A 23,188-nucleotide genomic window follows, 5' to 3' on the forward strand; every position below is an offset into this window, starting at 1 on the left:
ACCCATCCCATTGCCCCAGCCAGGAGCAAGCACCCAGCTCTGGGCATCGGGCACCTCCACGGCAATGGGGATGGGCTGAGACCAGACGGGACAGCAGGTTCTGTGAGCAATTTGGTAGAATTCAACTGCAATATTGGTAACCCTGCCAAACGGCTTAATGTATGAACTGTTTTCTATATTATTATTATTATTATTATTATTATTATTAATTATTATTATCTTACACCTTGCAAATAGTGGATGAAGATGCACAGAAATACATTTTTCTGCTTTTACAAGTTCACCATATTTGTCCATTTACAAATGCAGTCTCCTGTAGCATTCACTGCATAAAACCTCCAGCTTCTTATCACAGAGTCAGTTTTCATAACAGGTTTCTTTTCAAGAAGTTCTCCATGCTTGATTAGCTGGAGTCCCTACCGAGCTTACAACACCCAGTTTGTTGCCATTATTCTCTCCAGAAGATTCTCCCAAATTTGCTCCTTTTGGAGGAATAGAGGATCTAATTAAAAACAAGCTTTGCCAAATTATTCAGCTGGGCATTTTGACCCACAACAGTTACTATGTAATTTGTATCTCTATCTTAAGCTATCAAAATGTAGAGGAAATTACACATAGAAAAAAAAGTCTAAAATGTTTCTGCCTTGTTAATGTCTGTTACTGAGTATAGAACCAGAAAAAGTAAATTACTTGTTCCTAACTTGCAGGGTTAACACAGCCCGTGTCAATATATTCTGATCCAAAGATCCTTGCTCTTAGATCTCCTGCAGCTGCTTTCATTAAAAATCTCAATATTTATGCTCTGGGAGGTGGCGAAGTGAAGTCTTGCTTAAGAGCAGCAATGTAAACAGCATTATACCTCCCTTCAGCAGGAACTATTCGCACACCTGTCTTTTTTGGAAGAGTTTCAGTTTGATATTTTTATTTCCCTATGCTTGTGAACTCAGTAGGTTAAGGACTCTTTTTTTTTTTTCTTTCCTTTTTGATACATGTGCCAGCTACACCTTTCGTATAATCCTTACTTGATCTGAGGGTGGGCATATCTAATCACAGGAGTGTATGAGGACCTCAGGGTATAGTGAATATTTTGCATGCCCAACCTACTTCCACTGTGCTAGCTGCTGTTATCTTAGGCGTAACTCTTACCTCAGACTTGCCAAGTATTAAGTATGTGACATGACACATATTTCCCACAATGTCTTGCTCTTCCTCACTGAACTTAATATCTCGCTCAACCGTGGGAAATATTTCTTTGTGCACTGGTACATGGAGGACAGCAGTGAATATCACAAAATTGGCAATTCCCATTGCCTGGAGTCTCCACGTTTCACTATAGCACAAGTACGTTTGACTCATTGCAGTTTGCATTGTCCCTCTAGGATTTGCAGGTGTCTGTACGTGCTCCCCAGTACGTCCTTGTAGATGAAGGTGCAGCTCAAATTGTGGGGTGAGGCTGTTGGCCCATTCTACCATCCCTGAATCTCCATGGTAAACCAGGGAGTCACAAATTACAATAGATTTTATTAAAAAATGCTTTCAGCAACCAAGTTTCTCCTGGCAGCACAGTTAAGTCCTACCATCAGTGCAAAGGCAGGGTCCCTCCTTCTGGGGGACAGCTTGGAGCCACCCAATAGCTGAAAGGTCTCTGAGTCTTCTCAGGCTCTTGGCGCTTCCCACCGTCACTAATGTTGGTGCAGTTCAAGTACAGGCAGGGACAGGGACAGTGCCAGTGCAATAATAATACACTTGAGTATTTCGTAAAGGTTGTGACATGTCTTTTGTAATATATTTTCAAGCTTCCATAAAGACAGCAGGGCATAAACATGCTTCGCCATTAACATAGAACCCTAGAAACAAAACATTTATAGAGCAAACAGTCCTGTAGCACATGGCTAAATCCCACTTTCTGTCTGTTGACAGAAAGAATGGGGCATGTCAGTTCCCTGGAAATGGAATTCTTTCCTCTGTGGTGTGACAGATGCTTGAAGACCAGGAGAACCTCTGTGCCTTAGAGCTGGAGTTGTAGGAAGGCACTTTCATTAGAGCCTCCCAGAGACAGCCCAACCACTCTCCCTGCCCTACAGATGCTTTCCTACACCTTTGTTAGTTACTTAATCTTATGGTAAAGGATTATTGCAGTTAATATGCAGTAATCTCATTAATCTACATTTAAAAACACTACAGGGTCAGCAATAGGTTTAATATATTGCAGTATTTGTAGTACGTGCTGAATTTTTCCCGTACTGGTCAAAATCCCTACATTAGCGAGTGACATAAATGGGGCTTTGGAGATCATCCTTATGGCAGATGCACAGGCCAGGCACAAACTGAAGAGGCAAAATCTCACTGCAGGGGACTGTTTTCTAACCAGGTTAGATTAATATCTAAAATGCTCTAGATTCTGTCACTGAAAATGTCATAGTGAAGCATAACCAGACTTAGATCATTACAGCGTGGATATACTTACAACATACAATTCTGTTACTTAGCAGGCATGAAAGAAGAACTGTGTTCAAGTGGTGACCCGCCCATCTAGACAAACTATTGGCAATATTTTAAGCCAAGCACTGGAAACCATCTGAACTTGGTCTATGTTACTGATTCCAGTGCTAACACAACTGGAATATTAGCTGGCATTATGGTGGGGAGCTTCCGGGGGGGGGGGAAGCTATTGCTGGCATAGTCCTTAGTCTAGGAGTGAATTTAATTTGCTAGAAAAATACTATTTCTCATAACCCTTGTGAGACAATGAACAGCAGCTCTTATATGCCAGTTGTGACATACTGTTGTGGTAAGACCAGTAAACCTAATCAGTTTTCTGGGAACTTTCTCACATAGAATAACTAATTCCTGAAGATTTATCTTCTGATTACTAGTGTACCTTATAAATAATAATAAAAAATTAAAATCGGTTTACCTCCAAAGTGACAAGGAAAAAAATTAAATATATATATAAGTATTTGCTTTAAATTATATTCCTGCAACCCTGATTTTGCTGTATTTTTTTTCTGTACAGAGAAATGAAATAAATAAATAAATACCAAAAAATGAAATGTCACTGACATGGTTATCCCAGTGGTATCTGATAGAAAGAGAATTTGAAATTGGCAAACAGAAAACTTTCATTAGAAGCATCTGCTCAGATTAACTGTTAGGTCTACTATTGCATACATACTGTTTTGTTTACATTTTATTTCAGAAATGGTTTTTAAAATGATTGACAGAGAAGTTTCCTGACACAAGGAGGGAAGGAAGCCTTTTAAAAACTGTTACTGTCTGCCATAAAATTAATATTAAATAATTAAATCTATCATTTAGCTATCAGGCCATAACCACAACAAATTTCGTCCACTGCAGTCTGTAAAGGACATCTACAAAGAATGGGAGAATGGTATCTTCCTCCAATTACCAATAATAGTTTCAGAGCATCAATAAATTCTGAAAGAAAAATTCTGTACTGCACTGATTTGGGACTATACATTATAAATTGTAAAGTGAGAAACATTTAATATATAAATAACATCTAATGCATAAATATATACAAACACGTGAACATACATGCACATTCACATGCACACATACCAAGTACCTCTCATCACTAATAACTGGGAAGAATATTTGAAAAGAGCTTGATTCAACCACTGCATGTCTCCAGTCTTATGCCCCATGAGATTCTCTTATATAAGCATGAGACCCCTGTATTAGAGTGGAATTGCATAGAAGTGACTCGTCCAAAGTGCTTAAATCACTACAGCTTTGCTACAGGATGGTAGATAATGTTTGGGCAATCAGAAAGCCAAAATGATTGTGCAGTTGCTCAGAAGCAGGGAAGCAAAAAATGGAGATCAGGATATCTCAGCTCTTCAAGAAATGTATTCCTTATTTTACTTTTAGGTGCTTTTAAAAAATAGCAAGTCTGTTAACTTACCTGAATCTTAAATACATGCTCAGCATAATACATAAGCTGTATGCTGACCTACACAGGGAAGCTGTCCTGACATGAAACATGTGCGCATCACAAGATCCTGAGGAAGGGAGTCTTCTTTCTCTGTTGGAAAGATAAACTGAATTTTGATCATTTGAAGATAAATTGTTAGTTGATAGCATTTTAAAAAATCCTTGTTCTGTCCTTTTTTTTTTTTTCTGAAGGGGGATCCTTTAAGAATCAGCCTTTCCTGATCACCATATAGAGTAGCTTTCAATTCCATGTTCAGTTTCTAGAAAAGCTATTTCTTAGAAACAATAATATAAATAATGTTGTTATTTGTTATTTCTGCCATTATTTTCTTCTTTTTTTTAAATCAACATGAAAATAATGTCCATACATAAAAATTATGGTTTTCTAGGACCAGCACTTTCCCTGTCACTTTTCTGGTAAGAATTATTTTCTCCTCAGACAAATTACATCACCTTATAAAAGATTTGAAATGCCAGCAGATTCCTGAGCAGCAGCAAAAAAAAGTAGTATTAGAAGCTATTTCTTTAGAACCAGAGGGCAACCAAGAGCTAATAGTCAACAGTGTTACCTTAGGGTACAAATTTTAGTTACACTTTAGTAGGAAAGCCAGCTGTAAAAAATAGATTAAAACATCATATTCCAACACCTACAAATTTCAGCTCGAAGAAGCTAATTACTTAAAGCCTTCCTTCAGAAACTAAACCTGAAATAAGCCCATGGTCCTGCAACGCCCTCCATTCCCCTATGCCCAAACACTCGTCTGAGGTTCCAATCAGGCACATTAACTTTGGCATAGAGCAATTGTTGTCTGCAAGTCAATGTATGCAATCATGTCTCTCAGCCAAAAATTGTTATTCTGATGGTTTTTTCTTCTTAAACTTATTTGTTCTTAGAGTGTTACTATGTACTCAATGGGCCTTAATTGCCACTGGGGCTCAAGGAGATTCTGAGCATCCCCTGACACCTCAATAAAGTACGCGTTTTCAGACTTTCAAAGGTCCAAGGATGGAAGTATGACAATAAAAATCATGTTTCAAGCATTTCCAGTGTCACAACTTGAGGAGAGTAGTGTCTGTGAATGTCACAAAACCCAACTGTTTTTTAATAGTATGCATACAGAATTAACAACTATATAAGGAACACTAAAATGCCTGAGATTCTCAAATAACAGTTTTCATATACTCTGTGCCCAAAACTGAACAATGAAAAAAATAATAATGAAAAGGAAGTAAATATACTGCATTCATATACTACTAGAATATAAAAAGAATATTTATTTTCATAACCTGGCATTAACATTTGAAAACCAAAAGTGTAAGCAATGAAAATACACCAAGAACAATGAAAAGATAAAAAGAATGAAAAGGCAAATGTTGAAAAAAATGAATCCTGCTTTTCTTTTTAATAACTGAAGTAAGGTTTTTAGTATGGGTGAAGCATTCCCTCCACAAATTTATGAGCCAAATATCCAAGGAAACTATGTAAGAGAAGAACAAAGAAAACAGATCCTTAATCGTCTGTTAAACATAAAACTGGTCGTGGAACCTCAAATGTAGTATCTCACCAGTAATATGCTATATGCCTATAGTGTTTCTCAGTGATGTAAAGTATCTTAGTTTAGCTGTGGACTCTCTGTTTCTACTTCTTCACACATCATGTTTGGTTATCATACCAAATAAACAGGGCAGAAAATACAAGACTTACTGTTTCCTTTTATAAATTCAGAAACATTTCTAAACTTTGTTCCTCCAGATTTCTGTCCCAAAGCTTCACAGGACTAGGTAGGCATTTCAAGAAAAATTGAATGAACCTTCCTGTTCTTCAGTTCAGGCCTGTTTATTTTAAGCCACAGCCTCTGACCTGTTTGCTTTGCAATGTGTGGAAGTTACAATCATCAAAGCAGTTTCAGCAATACCTGCATGAGTTTCCAGACCTAATTTCTTCATGTGGAGGGAATGGTATGTTTTCTTTTAGCAAGTGCATTTTTTGTACTACAATTAGGTTTATTTGTGCAGTGATTAGGGATGGCACCCTCTCTTCCTAATCAAAGAGGAGATGTTTCTTTTCAGTTCCTGTGCTTACCAGTGATGGGCAAAAGTGTGGCAGGCAAATACCCAGAATTAGAGGCTACGCCTATCACTAATGTGAACGTCTTTTAGAGAATCCTTAAGTACAGAAGGCTGATTTTTATCTTGTAAACACCTGTGAGTAATTCCATGCTCCTCGGTGACTGTGATTCAGTACTGCTCTTCTTGCTGTGGTCCTACTGGTGTCGGTGCTGCGTGAGTGGAAATGCTACTCACTAAGGATTTCCCAGGCACAGCTGCGGTAGCAAACTTGCACAGACCTTTCACAGACCTAAAGGACTGTACAAAGACAGAGTTCAACTGGCTCTGTTGCATTTAAGTGGATGTAAGTGGAAAGAAACTCAGTTTCAGGAAGTTTGGGTATTTACATGGTGGTTTTTACACTAAGATAAGCTTTTCCACCTACTCTTAAAAGTAAGAGAAGTTTCCTCTTTTTTCTTACATAGCTGAGTTGAATAAGAAAAATGTGTACAGTTTTGCGTGTATCGTGTAGGTCTCATTTTCTCTGAGATATCTTATTCTTGATGAGCACCAGAAGCTAAAATGCAGTGAAACTGTTAATAGAAAGGAAGTAAGAAAGAAGGGCCAATGTGAGTGCCTCTGAAGAAAAGAGGTCTCCTCCAGGCTTGCTACTCTCAGGCAGACAGCGCTGGTGCTTCTTCAGGCCAAGACCTGAGGTCAAGGTGGATTTTACACATTAAAGATGCTGGCTTGGCAAGGAGGAGGGATGAGCTGCCACTAATAGTGAGCAGAGAGGAGCTCTGGGCAATCAGGCAGCGTAGCAGGTAGCAGGCTTCCCCACCAAGCTGGGGCAGAGCCAGACCTACAAGCAGGTCAAGCTAAGCTATGGCTCTTTGCCGTTTAGGCCGCTTCTTCAGATGGTCCTTTGGCAAGTAAAGATGACTTTGTTTTGGAGAAGCTGTTTTCTGAGTCACTTTAATTAACTGCTGTCACAACAGAGATAAAGGGTGTGTATGTGCCAAATCCAGTTAGTCCTGTCGAGTTAACCCTGCTGGTAAACAAGCAAGCTGAAGCCTTGAGATGTAATCTGAAAGTGGGAGCATGCGTGATAACCCCGAGAGGGACGAGGTAGCCAGACTCATCTGTCTCCCAAAGGGTGCTGTAATGGGAGACAAAAACAGTCACCTTTCTGGAAGACCACAACTGCACTAGGGAAAAGAGAAGAGACCTCTTGCTATATCTTTAGGCAGGAGAAGAAAAAAAAATGTTTCCTCTTCCTAAAAGGTGGGAAGTTGAAGAGAAGGCTATGTCTTTTCCTATCAGCTAGAAAAGGAAGTCATGAAGAGGTGTTCATCTGGCACTTGGTTATTAAAATGACAATCCATTGTGACTACATCACGGATTATTGTCCTAGAAAAGAAGCTTTTGCAGTTGTCAGTGACACAGGGAGCGTGAGGAGGAATCAGCATGGTGCGAACCAACACGCTACACAATGGGCCGGGCCAGGTGGCACAAGAAGGCAGAAAGCCTCTGGCTGGCTCCACTGCTACCACCTTTTAGAATTTGCTGGGTTTGCCTTGAAATAAAAAAAAATGTCTTGCAAAGATGAAGTCAAGACTGACTACTCCAGAGAGCACATTTTGTTGTATGTGGCCCACAGGGACAAGTCACATTATTTCTCTCTTTGTCTTATCCTGGTACCTTTTTCTGTCCCATTCATGACACATACTTGGGTTTTGCCAGGACCTGAGAACTCTGTACAGGATGGTTGGACCATTGGAGCCCTTCAAAGCATATGCAGATTAATTCTTCCAAGCAGTGGTACAAGGAGTGCCAAGACCTTTGCCATCTCCATGGAAATCAGTGACATGCATGAATGCTTGACATCTCTCCCAAGGAGGCTGATGCCCCCGCTTCAACATCTTCATTTACAGAAAGGATGCTGGTGGTTTTCAGCCAGCTCTGCGCCTCCTAAATTCTGTGAGGGCCTCACTGCTCAATCCCATGGAAAATTTAGTCCCCTCATCTGCGACAGAAACTGCATGAAGCTTTTCAGTTGTGTAGGCAAAATTCAATTTGGCAACCCCAAGTGGGAGGGACCAAAGCTACTTTTGTGGGAAGAGAAGAGGGGTGGGGAAAGACACAGAAAACACAGGGAAACTAGAGGGAAACTAGGGAAAGGAAACTAGGGGAGAACCTCAGAAAGCCAGGATTGCTGCCCCTGCTGTCACAGAAGTTTTGGAGGGGCTGGATTGGGGTTAGCCCTTTTGGCATTATTGCTTCACTAGACCCCCTGATATTTTGCCTGGACAGTGGCAGTGCCAGCCTGCCTTTCAGGACTCTGTGCCAGGCACAGTACCCCAGCACTGCACAAATGCAGCTGCCTCATTTGCCTTTGCTGGCCCCCTTTTACCGCAGCACCTGTCAGCATGTTCCTTGCTGCTGATTTTCCCTTTTTTTTTTAAGGAAAATGTGATTCTCCCATAATAACTAGATTTCAGGAGCTGGGGCTTTTAGAAGATGATAGCATGACATTTACAACAAAGCCTAGTAAGTTGGCAATTTCACTTAGACCATAGACTTAATCCTATGCAGATGGTTTCTAGTGGCCCCAACAAGAGATTTTCTTTGATCCAGCTTTTGGGAAGGGTTAAAACTTTTTGTTTGCAAAATGACATTAATTATAAATGTTGATTAGTGCTGCTGATTGTCACTGAACTGCCATATGTAACTATATCCAAACATCAGTCTCTAATTGTCCAAACCTATGCTTCTGCAAATTTGTGTTGTTTTGCTAATTGAGCTTTGTCTTTACTTGGCTGAAACTTGTTGTGACTGGAACTGTTACTCTGTGGTTGTACAGAAGCCAAAATATGGAGGCTTGATTCCAGCTGGGAACTATAATTGATATTATTATCTACAATGCAAATAATTATAACTCAGTGTACTTCCTCTTCAGTAGGTTTTTCTTGGCAGGACGATTTGACCCTTACTGTTGAATTATTCATTGTCTCCCCACTTAAAATATATGGCCCACTTCTTTATTCCACTAACATGGCAGTCTATTCAAGAGCTTAACCAAATAAGGCCCAGTTCATGTACATTTTGAACCTGTATAAAGCTCCCCTCCTCTTCATCAAGACCTGCATAATATCAAAAAAAATGCCTCTCTTGTCAAATTTTGTAAACAGATAGCAAACAAGGTATTAACAAATCAGTTAATTATATGAAGATTGCAAATTGGGTATAATTTGCCAGTGAACCTGCTGTAATCTGGATGCAAACAGACTGTAAGCGAAGTACAAACAAGTAATAAACCTACTTGCTAGGTATAAACAAACTTGAGGTGAACAGACTACAAATTAGGCAAAAAAGAGAAGCACACACTGGTTACAGGCTGAGTACCAGCTGTAAGATGATGAGCGCGCCTACGCGTTCGCCGGAGCATTTGTCTCAGCAGTTCTCTTCCACCACCAGCAGAGTTCAGAGACTGGGTTGCAGACTGCTCCTTCAGGGTGAGCTTCATTCTTCCCAGTACAGCGAGACAGCATTGCCGCTTTTGTACGGAGATGGGCTCTCAGTCATTGGGAAAGGAAATGTTCTCAAGAAAAATGGCCATCGACAGTGCTACAAAACTTTCTTCTCTAAGCAACACTGGCTTCACCAAAACCAGTAAAATTTGCTGAAAACTAACCAGGTTTTCTATTAACTGACTTTATCTTCTCAGGTAGCACCACTGGGTAGTAGCTGGTCTCTCCACAGGGGAGGAGGTGACCTCAATACAGTGTTGCAAATGCCTGTAAAATGGACTTTCTGCTTCCAGGGGCTGAGTTTTATCTGTAGGAATCTGTCTAATGCATTACTGAAGGGCATTTGCCTGCAATTTTATTTCCAGTGAAACAGAGATTAACTTCTGTAATTTTCTTACATTACCTATAGACAGACAGGGGAAGGAGAAGGTCTCCTGTTCCACTATGTGAGAGATATTTTGCTGGCTCTTTTTGTTTCCAGTTGCTAAATCATATAGCTAAACTACATTTATGTTATAGCACATACTATATTACATCATATTATATTATATTACTTTCATGTATTAAGAACTAAAATGTATCTCTAACTCTTTACAGGGAAGCCACCACTCTTTTAGCCATAGGGATGTTACATGATCGAAAATTAGTTGGGCTGCCACACTAATGAAGGTAGGAAACACTCAGGGGTGCTGTGTCCTGCAGCTGAGAAAGCATGTGGAGAGCAGTTCAGTGGCTATCCCTACCAGCAGCCCACAGCAGAGGCTGAGGGAAAATTTGGCAGGGTAACCTTAGTCCTCTCCTGACTGCAAGCCCCTCACATTCCAGAGAGCCCGGTCCCAATTCTCCTGTCTCACAGACTCTGCCTCCAGCTTCTTGTGTCCCAGAGTGCCCAAGGGATCAAATATCCCCATTGCTTTTTCTTCAGAACCTCCCAGTATTTCCCAAGATGAATATCCAGCCTCCCACACCTTTTTCTCAATGTTCCTCCCATATACAACCTTGCCATTATCAAAACTCTTTGCTCTTCTTAACTCCCTTCTCTGATCCACCCCGTTCTAAGCTCACTATGGACCCCATACATTTTATATCAGGCCCCTTTCCCCTTGCTGCTCTATGCCCTCCCACTTGTCAGCTCCCCAACTCCTGCTTCAGTTCTGCTTTTTCTCTGACCTGCTGTCCTCAGTCCTGCCTCAAAGCACCTCTCATCTACAACCCCTTCTCCCCCCACAACCTGAGGCATTCCTATTTCTCTCAGTCCCTAGGTCTTTCTGTCCTGTTGTAAGGCTCCCAGTTGGAGCATCTACATCTGCTGTACATGGATGAGGTGTTCATCTTCAACCTGTTATATTACCCCCAGCCATTGGCACCTGCCTTCTACCTCCTATCTATCTGAGAACAGCCTGGTACTCCCAAACTTGCTTTGCCTGGGTCAGGCTGGCAAGATATAATAAATAAATAGCAGGCAGGGACTCAAACATTAATTATTTACCCCAATGGGACATAAAGGATGGAAAAGGAGGATCTGTCTGAGAAAAAAAAACAGTTAATGGTAGCCACAGGAATGTGGGGATAATGGCTCGCTTCATCACATATAGTCTGCATGTTGAAGCGAAGTAGGCCCCCCTGAGGTATATGCTTCAGGGAAAGAAGACAGTTGAGAAAAATAGCTTCTGGTTATATACTAGTATGTACTAACTTCTAGTATGCTGGCAAGGCAGAAGCTACACTCAGCCTTGTTTGGGCAATACCAGCTCTGAAAGGAGCAGTGTCCAGGCAAGGGTTTGTTTCTGCATTTCTTTTCTGTTACACTAAGACATCCTTGCCCTCGAAAGCCTTCTCCTGTGATGGTCAACAGGAGATAAATGTAAGGCAAGAAAGGGAAACTCTCTGGGGACTTTCTTCCCTCTGCCATTCCAGTTATTAGTGCAGTGCCTTCCTTGAACCCTTTTACTTTCACAGGAGAGCCCAAAGAAGTAATGCTCATGTTACCCTTTTGTGGATGACCTTGAGGCTTCCTTTTGCAGGTTTCCCTCTTTTCTTGGCCAGGACAGTTTTCCTCATTCCTTTTTCTTCAATAACTGACCTGCCCTGCCAAGTGCTGGACATTTGTGGGCAAAGAAAGCTGAGGTCCCTAACAACAGCACACCCAGAATGTCTTCCCGAGAGCTTTACCAAGACAAAGGTTTTGCTGACATTACTGAGCTGGTGGTAAATATCACCTATGCATACTGCAAATTTCTCATCAAGCTAGAGCTTTTACACTCATAACTACAAAGAAAGAGTGGCAATTAGCTTTGCAGAGTGCTTTTAGTGCCATGTGCTAAGCCAAACATATGCACACCCAGTTAGGTTTTAAGTCTTATTGGATCATTAGGCCCAGCTATTAGAGCATCTAGTACCACTGGTTATGCAACAGAAAATAATTGTTATTGTTGTTAGAATATTTCTCCTGCAAAGACACCGGCTGGATCTCTTCTGCAGCAGTGTGAGTGCTGATCAGGCCTGCAGCAGTGGCAGAAAGCAATAGGCAAGCATTTCAGCAGTTTGCAGGCAAGATCAAGGTTCAGAAGGTCTTCATGGGACACATCGAGAAAGTGAATAAATGAAAATCCTCAATTTCCATGTCTAAATTCTGTCACATGAAATCCCGTAGTTCTCCCACAGATCCACCGTCATTGCTGTCAATCTTTAGTTAATGAATCTTTAAAATTAATCTTCTGTAACTAATCATGTCAATGAATAATGAGGTAATTGTGCTACTGAAAAATACCAAGGCACCTGGAACTGGCAGAACATTTTGAAGCAGAATTTTAAACTTTACTAGAGCCTGTTGAACAGGAAGAAACAGTCCAAAGACAAAGCAACTTAGAGAAACACAACACGTATATCCATTGGGAATGTTATGCTCCATCCCAGTCTCATTTCATCTTATTCCTGAATAAATGTTTTGAGAGTGGGGAAAAGGCATTAGAAGTTTAGGGGTGGTTTGAGACACCACAACACTAACAGACACAGGGACTGAACAGCGCTCTGGAATACAATTGCCATGTTTCCTTCATAATAATCTCACTCAGTCTGTGTTTGAGCACCCTTAGACTATGATGATTTCATACCCCTCAGCCCACAGCAATCTGCATTAACAACTTAAGAACACATTTCATCCCAGTTGTACACAGACACTAAATAAAAATGCATAAGGGGACCACTTAAAGCAAATTGACAAATAGCTTGGGGTGAGAACAGCCTAACCCCCAGGAATGAGAGCCAGGAACAAGAAGCACTTTCTCTTACAAGGGTTTTGGCTGGAAAGGCAGAAGCAGAGAGCGTTCTTCCTCTAGTAATCATTTCAGCTCTAGTCTTTCAACCTTGACCGCAGAAGAAAGGGCAATGACTGAAAAATCAAGCCAATCTATTTCTCCATTGGTAAATGACTTACTCATTAATGTTATAGTGGAAATATCTGAGATTGTTTACAAAGCTCCAGCACTACAGATTACAGTTTTTAAAAAAACAGGTTCCATTTTCTAAAAGAAGCACAGTTTTGTGGCATTTGGCCAACATTTTCAAGATTAGGTGCCTGCTGGTAAACCCTTAATACCAGGGGCCTGGTTTTCAGAGCTGCTGATTGTCACACAAACCTCACCTGTGTCTGTAGTTTGCTATGTCTCCTGTCATTCCTGGAAATCAGACTGCTTATCTGTATACATCAACTTGAATGTGGGTCTCTGACCCGAGGCACGTGAGTCTGAAGGGGTTTTTCTCATGACTTCATGCCTGAAAAATCCAAGGATGGGAACCAGGTGTACCTTTCTCCTCCACAGGTATGTTCATTCCCTGACCTTGCTAGTTTGCTCCCCAAGCTTATTGAAAATGGACCTGCAGTTCCGTAGTTAGTGAAATGTAAAGAAGGTGCCACAAACCTACCAAGGGCTCCAGCCATCCAAAACACATGCCACATGAGTGCTTAAATATTCAGAGCTGCTTTGCAAAAGCAAACAGTAATACAATGTAATTAACAATGGAAGGTATTAGCTACCACTCTCAGACTTTGAGAGTAGCTGGCCCCCAGAGCTCCTGAACTTCATCAGCCGTTTAAATAAGCACAGAAACATTTCCTTTACAGCTACTGTATATAGAAGAACTCCAGGCTTTCAGTGTATGCATGCAACTGTGATCTCCTGCATCCATAGTATTGTCTCTGTCACAGACTACGCTTGTGCAACTGCTCACAAAGTCTTCATTCTGTTCAAAGGTTTTCCTTTATGACTGAATCCTGTTTTTCAGGATTTTTGTAGCACATATTTATGATAACATACATCTCTTCTGCATCTTTTCAGCCCCTTGACCTATTGCATTTTGTTCACCATAATATCAATAATCGGCATTACCTCAGGTTGTATTCTTCCTCCCTTTCATACGTTCTTCACAGCCTACCTTTACCAGAGTGGCTCAAGGGAGCCAGTGTCTCCCAGAAAACGCAGCCAGGCCGTGCAAACAAGTGGGTTTGGAGGAATCACCCTGCACAAACTCTGAAATTTACTGCAGCTAGTAGTTTCATATTGTAATGATGATTAACACCTGGCTTCTTGTCTTGAAACAAGCACAGCAATGCCTGCAAGCAGTACAATCTACTAGCACCTATCTTCACTCTGTTCTCATACAGAAAAGCAGGGTTTGGATGCTCAGAAACATCTGTTGCAAAATATTCTTGGGACTTCATGCCACAGAGGATGTCTCTAAGTGAGTATGCATTTAAATGACAGAGACTTAGAAACCATAAAGTATATTTCTCAGTCAAATAAATATTTCCTTAACTGAGCAGTTAACAAATGCAGTCATAAGAAAGCCTTCATGAGACAGCTATCCCATAAAGACTTCCCCTCTTCCTTGGGATTCCAATCTTTTTCAACACTGAATACCTATGAGATGGTATTAAGACTTTTATGACTGGTTGGCACTTGTGTGGAGCATTGTGTGTTATTTATATACATGTGAATTTTTTGTGAAGAAACAGATACAGTTGAGGAAAGTTCAGTGCTGTTACAGTGGTGTAAGAGACTAGCTTAAAATTAACAAACACTTTGAAAAGGTAAAATTATGCAAGTACAAAGCACTCTGTAAACATCTTTTAATCCTCAGATATTCCTGTGCCAGTTTCCCCTCCCCGTTTTATAAACCAGGCTGTCCAAGGCCACACAACAAGTCAATAGCTGAGCCAAGATAGACTTTCAATGCTTGAATTCCAGTCCTGAAGCCCGAATGTTTCTCACTTTTTTTATAGCTCACCTCTCTTTCCACACTGTGACTACTACTCAAATCCCTCCTCTTACTGAAGAACATGAAAGAAAATGTTACTGAAGCCCTTTGACACCTCTGCCTTGCAAGTCCAGTCCTGGGCTGCCAAGGAGCTTTGCAGAACCCAGAGCTTTAGAGTTTTGCAGTCACTATAGTTCAAAGTAACTTTAATCCCAGCAGACATCAGATGTTAGTTTCTATTGCCATATCCCATACTGGTATCTAGATTCATACAAATTCTATCCCTTTAGCAACAATTTTATGTTGTCTGTAGACTTGCTGGGAGACAAGCAATGGTAGGAAGAACAGACTCTCAAGAACACAAGTAAGCAGTAAAACTAATAAAACTGCCAGAGGGACAACTACAGCATTTCCTAGGTTGGAGATATGTCTAGGTTCACAGTCGTGCTGTTATCTTCAAAGACGAAGTAACGTGATTGTTTGTATTCCTTCATCGTAGCAACAGCTTGCTTTCCTTGCAGCCCGGCAATGGCATGTCGCATCCTCCCTGTCTGTAAAACACATCCCTGCCCCTAGCATTCTGCTGGGGAAGAATTCTGCTTTCCTGATTGATTGCCAGCCAAGACTGCTCAGATGCAAGTGAGGGTGATTCAAGCTTTTGGATAAACAGTCTTAAGTTCCTGCATACCTGAATCCGAGCCAGATTCCTGCAGTAGCATTGCTCACTAGAGCTAGCTACCATCTCTAGATCCCAAAGAGCATTTGAACTAAGCTCTCTTGAAAGAATGTCAGTGTTGAGATACATCATTAGTCCAAATAGTGGTGAACAATCTCCAACTTTGAATCTTTGGTAACAGGTAATAAGGCTGCACACTTCTTGTCTGCATTTATAATATAGACTTGTTTTTAATATACTTTGTCCTACTCCATGTATCAATGGCACATATTTTGATAAATAAAAAGCATTAACATGCTGCCTTTTGATGAAGTACCTGGCTTTTTTATTAAATCATCTGTCTAGTTTCAGTTTAGCCTGTATATCAAAGACTCCTTTAATTCTAACCACAGAAGCACAGAAATAAAGAGGATGATTGCTTTTGTTACACTTGGAAGGGATCACAAGCTCTATCAGGTCCCTAGCATATTTGCTGCATTTCCTTCCTCTACTGTTCTTTTCCCCTTTTTCCTCAAAGACTCTATTTGAAGTACACTTATTGCATACCTCAGATAGCCAGGGGGAAATTCGTTTGCACTCCTTCTACAGTTCCAAGCTAGAAAATTTTTTTCAAGGTGTGCCTATGCCATAGGTATGAGTAGGACATTTTTTCAAAAGGAAACTCTTTTACAGGGCAGAGAACCCACCATGCTTGGTGTGATCTTTGTTGTACAAGCACAACACGAGAAAACCCTGCAGAGCCTGAGAAAGTGGCGTGGCAAATACAGGAGACTGGAAGTGGGCATTCAGCTAGATCTGGGTTTGTCCAAAGCTTTCTGAAAGACTTACAAGTGAAAGGCAATGCAAGGCAAGGACAAGTATGCTGACAGGAGCTTCTTAGATGGTATTTGCATTAGACAGTTAAGGATTTTGGTTTATGTTTCAAAACAGGCTGTTCAGAGCTGGGAGTTTCAAAGGCCATCAGGGCTGGCTGTCAAAAGTCAGTAAAATGAAGACTCAGTGTTATCATCAGACTTGTAGGACCTTCTGCCATTCTCCTGAAGATTTTGTAACCTCACTTTAAAAATTCACCACCTTTGTGGCACTGTACCGTGGCAGTTGACAGAGCCGGGTATGAGAATGGTGTCTATGAGTCTGCTCAACTCTCAACAGATTGTGAGGTTTTTCCAAAATAGTTTGTGCTTCTTTTCCCCTTGTTTCCATTTGCCTGTGAGTAACATACTTGAAGGTTAGTAACTTCAGAATACATTTACCCAAAGGGGGAGACAGGTTTTCAAACATACTAGGGTGATCCTCCCTACAGGTGCACAAACTGCACTTACACTTGTGTGTCTATCTCATACGGAAAACTTATGCACCTACATCACTGCTGTAGCTTTATCAGCTGCTGGAGCCAAAGCAAGTCTTTTGGACAGCATGAGATTTAATTTTTTTTTTTTAAAGTAATGTATTTATTCTCAAATTACGTTGTTTATTATGCATAGGAGATAATTTATTTAAAATGAGAAACTATTCAAGAGTGGCATGAGAGGGGAGTCACTTCCAGTGTTAATGCTGAAGGAGGACTGGCAACCAGAAGGCCATTTAATAAAACACGGAAACGTCACAGCGTTTGAGATATCTTTCTTCTCTTTTGCTGTTGAATGACCAACAAAAACAAGGGAAGTGACTCACTATCACTGAAACTAAACAGAAGATTCATACATGTGTTAATACTTTGTTCAGTTATGAGAAGTGTTTATTTATAAATTGTTCAGGAAAAGTTGTTTCCTGACAAAGAAATTGGCCTTTTGTGTTCATAATGTCCTAAAAATCCTAACAGATACCACCTGTATGCAGAAGAAGGAATTGAGATCCATAGCTGAAAATTTCATCTGTTGCTATCAATCTACTGAAGAAGGTTGCTCAAAGTTATAGTTCTGAATGTGAAAGAAAATGCCATAAAATCCCAGCAGTTTTGGTGCCTGGGCTGTGCATAAGTACAATTCTTCAAAAAAAAAAAAAATCATATCCAAACCTTGTAGCACACAGAAATGTTACCCACTTTCTCAGGTGACTGTGAGGACTTAAAAAATGTCATCAGCAAATCTTCAGCATTCCTTGCAGCAGGTATGTCTCGGGCTATGTCAAAATAATTCAAACTCTTCTTAAAATAATACAGGACAGAACATCTAAATTTTATTTCAACTTTAACATAGTCTTTAACTGCACTTGCTAAAAGGCCAGATTTGCACTGAAGTCAGCAGAAATGCAAGATGTGATGAGCATATTCAGCAGTGCAGCATGGGCACCTGAGCAGCATGAAAGGCACCAGTAGCCAAAACAAGCAGGAGACACAGCTGGCAAAGCACCACAAGTACTCAGGTGTCCAGGGCCCTGCCTGCCCTAGAGAAGCCACATCAGTGTTCTACCAGCCCATCTCAAGGCCACCTTGGGCCCACACATGAAAGAGCTTCCATTGGTTGTTGGGGAAGCAGGATTCACCACAATTCAGCATAGGGTCTTAAGGGGTAGAAAGTGGTTAACGTTAGAATGGGATTAATCTTAGCATAAGCATACTCAGACACTGGCTGGATGCAGCCATCTGCATGCAGGCTGGCAACAGCTGCTCCCACTGCCTGCTCTGTCAGAGCATGCAGAGGACCTTGCGCAAATCAGGAGCAAGTGCTTCTTTCCTTTGCTATTTCTCCACAGGACCTTGGAAGGGAAAGAGGGATGCCAAATACCTCACACTCTCAGCCTCTCAGCCTCCATGAGCCTTTTTTTTTTTAAAGAAAAAAAAAAGAAAAAACAGGGGTACTATATAGAACAGCTTGAGTTGTAACAGAGGAAGGAACAAATTTGAGATCCCATGGGCAATTCCTGAAAAGACTTATGTTGGCCCACATCCATCTCCCAAACAACTCATATTACTTGACCACAAGCTGAAGGACTTTTTTTGTTGTTGTCTGTCAAATTTATTCTTTAAGTCACCATCCTGAAAATCACATATAACAGGATGAAATAAGGTTTCTGGATACCTCTTCAGGATCTCAGTCATTGTCCCCTCTCTCTGAGGAAATCACAACCTCTGATTTTTTTTTTAGTTTCTAAGAGGATGAATTTAAATGTATCACTGAACACAGAGTCTTGTAGCCCTAACTTCATATCCATCCAAGTACCTCCACAAGCTCCATGGACTTTGGTTTTGATGGTATATTTATCTAATACGGGTGAGAGTGAGTTTTACTGTTTGTCTCCAGTAAGAGCCATCCGATTCTTCAACAATATGTCAAAAAACTCACACTCTAGTCATGTTCTTTGACCTCACACATTTAACTAACACAGTAATATTATCTATGTAAATAAGTTACATTTTCAAGTACATGGTATAAATATTCCAATGAGAACAGGTTAATAAGTTTTCCAAATAAACTTCCCCCTTTTGTTGAGGCTACAAAACCTTCCTGTGTTTTTACGGACTTAAAATAAAAAAGGTTGTCATCTCCTCCATCATCTTGTCTCTCTGCAGATAAAGACTACTTGTTCATCAGGTGCATGTTTGCTATGAGAAGAAGTGTTGTAGAAGTTCCTTACTTTCCTCTCAAGAAAGGTGTTGGAGGTCTGGCACAGGCACCCAGAGCAGCTACGCAATCTCCATGCAGGAGGTGTCCAAGACTCTGCCAGAAGTAGCCTCAGCTGTTGTGGTGTAATGTTATGACCTAGTCTTTGCATGAAAGGTTGAACTGGGGAGTATCAGAGACCCCTTCCAAGTCTTGAAGATTTACTGTTTTCGCAGTATTAATTTCAGCTCTCCCTGAGGTATGCCCATTACAGCTATGACAAGTGCCCATCACAATGAAAGCCTCATGCAACAGTAATGCTTAGAGATGGGGAAAAACCTCACTCTTGCAGTCTAAAGACAGCAAGATAAGACATGACACTGAATGAACTCCTCCCTTCTTTCCAACTTCTGCTTTTAAAATGGATTTGTTTCCCTGAAGGAGAAGAAAAATCTGGAAGCGAGACATAGCCAAATTCTTCCTAGTCTCCTTCTGTCCTAACTTCCCAAGGAACTTTGAGAGGACAAACAGTGAAATGCTTTCTCACTTGGCAAGTTCTTCTCATCATTTTCCCTAAGCAGTGCTCCTGCATGTACCCACAATGTCTCTTCCTCTCCTTTCAGGTGGAGATCTCAAATGTTCTAGGTTATCATGTGACAGAAGATAAGGCAGCAAATCACAATTCTGACAAGTGAGCAGGAGTATTCGTCTTCAAAAGTTTTTCTGTCCTTGTTCACAAGTGATGTGGCTGAGCAGACCCCACATGGCAAGCACCCCCAGGCACTGCGAGGAGACTTGTCTGCTCTCAAACAAGAAGGATCATTTGTTTTAAACAGCACTTATGTTTGTTAATTCTCCTCTGCACTTTTTTTAATCAAGCTATTTTCAAAAGGCTTCTTTTACTTTCTTTGACCATCATGTTAAACAAAGTTCTTCACATGAGCAAACTGTCTTACGGAGACAATGTTTTTCAAATGGTAAACCCAAATTAAGCATTTAATTCACAGTGAGACATTGAAGCAAACCACCCTGTTTTCTGAAGAGCAGGCAGGAGCTTAAACCATATAGGACAAAAGAAATCCATGGAACAGAGCTTTTTATTTAAGTGCTCCATTTTCAGAATTTGGGCTCTGAAATTTGGGGTTGTATTTTGCCTTAAAAGAAATCTGAAATGCCAAGACATGTTGCACACTGGCTGATGGAAAGTAGTCCAGAACAATTTGTCCTGCTCTTCCATACTATGACACATTTTAGCAGTCCTGTGGTTTTTCTTTGTTAAAAGCTATCTATAATTAGATCTAAAATACCAGTATTAATCCACAAAGCTCTTTGCAGGTATTTAAAAAATACCACAAATCATTATCCTGTATTAGTATGAGCCCAGTTTTGCTACCCATAGTACAAGTTCTGGGTTGTGTAAAAAGCTGCTGCCCCCATGAATGCTACACGTGCAGCTGACCTGGTGGGAAGTTGCAGTGGTTAGAAACGGTGAGCCCTGCATGTGCTCCGACCACTGCATTGTCTCACCACCTGACTGTCAGGTAATTTAAGCCCCCTGTTTTATTCCTTTTTTTTTTTTTTTTTTTTACAGAAAATCCCTACCTCTAGATTCATTAGGCAATGCAACTCTGAAAAGGGGGGGTTTCACTTGCCTCCAACTATTAGACTGAGTTCTCTGCTAAAATCAAAGGTATCTGGCTGATGCAAATCTGTTTCCTTGAGGAACACAATTTCATTTGGCCAAATGGCATTTAAAAGCATTGCCATAATTCAGCAAAACACCTAAGCACAGCTCCAGGAGCTGCTTCAGGTTTGGGGAGCACATGCCACGATGCATACCCCACCACCCGCTCGGTGGCTGTGGGCCAGTGGCAGAGCTGGCAGGTGGGATTTACATGGTAACACAGCTGCTCCCATTCACATGCCAATAAGTGAGCTCAGAGTCATACTCTGAAGCGGCGAAACTTTGACTCCAGCCCTTTCCGACACAGCCATCAGCAGGTATGGAAACACCTTCCCTCCCAACGAGGGAGAGCAGACAGCAAGAGGCAGCAAGCATCTGAACAAGCTTCTCAACTCTTACCAGAGTCCATCAGCAGCGATGCTAACTGTTGGCATTACTAAAACAGGTCTTGTGCCCAACATAAGAGTCTTGATTGCTGAACTATATCAAAATAGTGAAATAGGGGCCCTAAGGATCTGAGGGCTAAAAATCAATATAAGTAACCAATTTACTCTTTTTTGAGGAGATGAAAAGAAAACACCATGGCTTATTAATTTTAGAGGTGGATCTGAATTCAAACCTCACATCACAAGAGCACACCTCAATGAGGACATGCTGTCCAGCCACACAGCCATAGCCTTTAATAAATCCATATGCACAACCATCTCTGGTTGTTACTTCAGGCTGGGATCTGCCTTTGCAGTTAGGATAGCACCTCTAACTCTTTTCTATCTGGAAATTACTTTGGGTTAGAAATATTTGAAAAGTCAAAAATGCAATCAGCAGAGTAATAATAAAAAAGCATAAGCAAAAGGAAAGGAATAAAAATAAAGTTCTCCTTCTCTGGTATGAAGGAAGGTATCCAGGAGTATTTTTCTCGCTGAAGAAAAGGGAGGGAGATTAGCAGTAAAGAAGGATGCTGACAGCAAATTTAGTACAAACCAGTGCCACAGCATGTTGCTGTCCTCTTCATCCTCCTCCCTCTAGCCTGACTCCACAAGGGCAGCTGCTAATCCTTCCATTTTTAGCACAATGCAAACCTTTCTCTGTTCGCTAATCCATCACCACATCAGCAGCATCAGCTGATGTGTGGCCCCTTTCTCCTACAACTGCAAACCCCAGTAGTCTCTGCCAGCATGCCTGATCCTGTATACATCTCCTGCCCAAAATCCAGTGCCATGAAAGCTTTGTGGTATGAACAAAATACTGCCCCTTGAATGGTGCCTCAGGAGAATTTAGGCAGCCTGAGTTTTAATTTGTTTTCTTTAAAAGGCAGTGTAGTCAAATAGAGCTCAGATTTACAGGACAAAGGGGGAGAAAAAACCCTACTAACACCGTCATTAATCTCACTGTAGTGGAGGAAAGAAATTCCATTTGTGTTCCTAGGGAGGGTCTTTGCTTTATGATCCAGCAAAGGCTGCAATGCTACAAGGCCATTTGAACTTGTGCCAAATTCAATAGAGACCCACAGCAGTGGAAAACAAAGTCATTTAATTCTACAATTAACTAAACTTCTACTATAAATTGTAGGGATATATCCTACAATTAAATCCACAGCTTTGGCACTTAGACTCCATACGAATTTGAGTCCACTTAAATTTGTTATAATCAGTGGTAACATGCAAAGCAGGAAAAGCTGTACAGTCCAGCAAAAATAGTCTTTCTTTGGTCTTCATTCACTTTAAGGCTCTTTTGCACCATTTTGGTAATGTAGAAGGCTGAATACTGATATAGATTATGCAAGGAAGGACACCTTAATGAAACCAAAGAAGGTACACTTAACACAAGCTGTATGCAATAGTATAATATAAAAAGGGCAGATCCCCTACTTGCTTAAAAAAAAAAAACCAACAAAAAATGCAAAACAAAAACCCAAACAAGACTCTGCACCTGGTGTAAGAAGATTTATATACAAGGCCTCACATCCATTTGTCTGGTCCTGAGAAACTGTGGGACACCTTGAATTAGCTGTTATATAATACATGACATAAAGCATAGGACATATTTCACTCACAACCGTTTAAAAGCATTTGAATCTTGAAATCCTATGTGATATCAATAACATGTAAAAGGCATTTAACCTTTACAAAGAATGAAATGTACATTTAAAATTAAATTTACTTTTATTCAGGAATAATAGCCTCCGTCCTACATCCAGAATATGGATTGTTCCTACCTCAGCCATCACGTTTTCCCCTGAGAAGGCGAGCAGCTCTCCAGTCAGAAAATGTCTCCTCTTGTGCTTGCAAACAGCTTGCTCAGAAACAGCAGGACTAATACTGCTGCTGCATGCATGCAAGGACATGGGCTGTAGACACATCCCTGCACATGCACAAGGTAGTGCAAAGCAATTGGAAGCTGCTTCTGCATCTCCTGCAACCATTAGAGGAGACGGTCTTAAAAGTGGGACTTGACCTTTGCTACTGGTGGGAATGCATCAAATGGGGCAGATTAC

General features: G+C 40.9%; 1 long non-coding RNA gene across 1 annotated transcript in view; it reads right to left on the reverse strand.

Annotated features, from left to right (window-relative positions):
- The window catches only part of LOC138685843 (uncharacterized), a 42,612-nt gene extending 19,647 nt beyond the window's left edge, over window positions 1-22,965 (reverse strand). Inside the window, exons 1-2 of the long non-coding RNA XR_011325225.1 lie at window positions 22,910-22,965; window positions 3,929-4,048 (exon numbers count right to left, since the gene is read on the reverse strand). This is a non-coding gene — a long non-coding RNA (uncharacterized lncRNA). The remainder of the gene's footprint in view (window positions 1-3,928; window positions 4,049-22,909) is intronic.
- Between the last annotated feature and the right edge of the window lie 223 nt (window positions 22,966-23,188).

The sequence above is a fragment of the Haliaeetus albicilla genome, chromosome 7 (genome assembly GCF_947461875.1).
Source record: "Haliaeetus albicilla chromosome 7, bHalAlb1.1, whole genome shotgun sequence".
NCBI classification, from domain to species: domain Eukaryota; kingdom Metazoa; phylum Chordata; class Aves; order Accipitriformes; family Accipitridae; genus Haliaeetus; species Haliaeetus albicilla.